Raw genomic sequence first — 2635 nt, 5'->3', positions numbered from 1 at the left:
ATTTCTTGGTCTTTTTTTACCCATAATAATTACCATCCACATTTATCATAATTTCTCTAGCCATTTCCATTTCTCCTCTCCTTTTCCACCCCATCTGTTTCTTAATTAATGAAACATCCTTTCATGTGAGATATGACGGACTCAAGATTGCTAGGTAGCAGAAGCTGGACTTGAACTCTTTTAAAAGAAAGTTATTAATTTGTTTGTTTGTTTGTTTGTTTAGTGAGGTGGGGCCTCAGTATGTAACCCTGGGTAGCCTGGAACTCACTATGTAATCAGGGCTGGCTTCAGACTCCAGAGATCTGCCTACCAATGCTTCCTGAGGGCTGGGATGAAAGGGTTGCACCACTACATCTGGCTTTTTTTTTTTATGTGTATGTGTATGAGTGTGAGTGTTTTGCCTGTGTGTGTCTGTGCACCTGAGTGTATGTATGTACTCCCAGAGGCCAGAAGAGGGCATCAGAGCCACTGTTGCAAGACAGGGTGTTGCTACTTGGAATTGATCTTGGGTCCTCTGGAAGAGCAGCCAGTGATCTACACGCAGCAGACACTTGCTAGACACCTTTTCAAATAGTGATGCCCCAGCATACCAAGCAGGAAGGACCGAACGCACCGTGCAGCTATTTAAAGAATGAACTAGACTTTAAATCCAGGAAGGTACAGGGCCACGCATGAGGTAAGTGAAAAACACAGCTCTTTTCAGGATAACGTGTCAGAGAAGGACTCTGTTTTCGTGAAAGCAAGCTGCAAAGCCTGTATTATGTTCATGAGCAGGGAGGAGGCTGGTTCTGGCTGTAATATCAACTCTGTAGGTGTGTGCGTGCTGAGGTATGGGGGTGGGACATCAGCCATGCCTGAGGGGGAGGGTCTTCACTTTTTCTTATGTATTTGCTATTTTCTGGTTTTAAATAAGAACATGTTGCTTTTATGATCTTGGGAGAGGGATTTTTAACAGATCTCTAAGGAGCCTAATGCCTGGGGCTGCATCCTTGCAGCCAGGCATCCAGTCTCTACTGAGTGCCTCGCTTGCTCCCTGGGTGGTACTTACCCCCACCGAGGTCCTTCCTGCAGGAGACTTTCCAGGACCCACCACCATCTGAGCCTGCAGAGTCAGGAGAAGGGTCTCTAGCCAATGGGATGTGGGTTTGGCTGATGTGTTAGTGAGAGCTTTGGGTCTTCTGTGGTCTGGGGACTGAGCAAGGCAGAAAGGGTGGGAGGGTGTTCTCTTTGATCCCCTAGCATCTGCCTGTTTACAAAGGCTGCTGGAAGATCCCATTCGGTCCCTGGGGGACAGATCACAGGCAGACTATCCTGTCTACGGAGTCCTTTCCCGCACTCCACTTCAGAGGCAGCTGGGGCCCTTCTGAGGGGTGTCCTGAGCCATCCCTCATATTGTAGAAAGATGCAGAAATAGACCCCACCTCACAAGCCTGACGTGGCCAGAAGGGATGGGGCAGTGGCGGGGGCAGGGGAGGGATTACAGTGGGATCTCCTTTTCCTGGTTTTCCGTTTCTCTTCTCCAGGAAATCCACCCCCTCCTCAGCTCTGACTCATTTCCTATGCAGTGAGTTCTGTCCAGCAGATAGAAAACCCTCAGCCCAGGGTGGTACTGACCGACCTCACTCCAGCTTTCTTTGGTTTATTGATGTCTTTAGTTTTTGAGACAAGGTCTCCTGTAGCCAGGTGTGGCCTCAAAGTCACTATGTAGCTTGAAGACCTCATCTTCCTGTTTCCAGCTCATGAGTGGACTCATAGGTTTGAGCCACCATGCCTAGCTCAGCTGCCTTGTCTGAGAACTGTTTTAAAGTCCTTTGATAGGCCAGCCCATTGCGTGGCCCGTAATCTCTCTCTTCCTGACTTCTGATGTACTGTGACCAGCTGCCATCTCTTCCGTTACCACGATGGACTGCACTCTTACGCTGAGAGCCAGGATAAACCTTCCCTTCCTGAAGTTGCCATAGTGATAAGGAAGTAGCTAATAGCACCAAAGGAAGCAGGTTTGCAGAGAGGAGACTTCAAAGGTCTATGAGGGGCAGCTGCGATGGAAGACCAGGCAGCCCCAGGCAGAAAAGGAGTCTGGGGCTCCTAGATCCTACGACTGGCTGGATAGTCTCTAGTCAGGTGCCATAACAGGCCCCGAAGCCTTTCGATGATCTTTTCCAAAATGGTCGTTGGATGATAACAGTGATGGTGGGTGAGGCCTGGACTCTCCCAGATGTAGGAGTCTGAGAGCCTAACGCATACTGATCTGGGGGGCAGCAGGAAGGGAACTTGTCCTGAGAAACAGAGATAAGTTTGTCTGGAAGGATTGGTGAGACCCAGGGAAGCCACGGGACTTTGTATTGCTTTGTCAACATTCCATCTGCTTTTTCCTGTGCTACCTTCACATCTAAGTTCTCTTTCCTCATGGTGGCAAGGTGGCTGCCAGAGTGCTGGACCTATCTCCCACGCTCTCAGCAGCTCCAGCCGAAAGTGAACATCTCTTTTTCCCAACAGTTTCAACAAAAGTCCCAGGACTAAGTCCCCTTGGGTGCTGAATGGGACAACATGGCGTTATGGTTTGAGTGTGAAGTGGCCACCGTACGTTCATTTGCTTGAACATCTGGTCCCCAGCTGGGCAACTCTGTCTCATGAG

This window comes from Alexandromys fortis, unplaced genomic scaffold (assembly GCF_014885135.2).
Source record: "Alexandromys fortis isolate MF-2015 unplaced genomic scaffold, M_Fortis_MF-2015_v1.1 scaffold_26, whole genome shotgun sequence".
Lineage (NCBI taxonomy): Eukaryota > Metazoa > Chordata > Mammalia > Rodentia > Cricetidae > Alexandromys > Alexandromys fortis.
The sequence above is the reverse complement of the archived record's forward strand: the minus strand, read 5'-3'. Positions refer to the sequence as shown.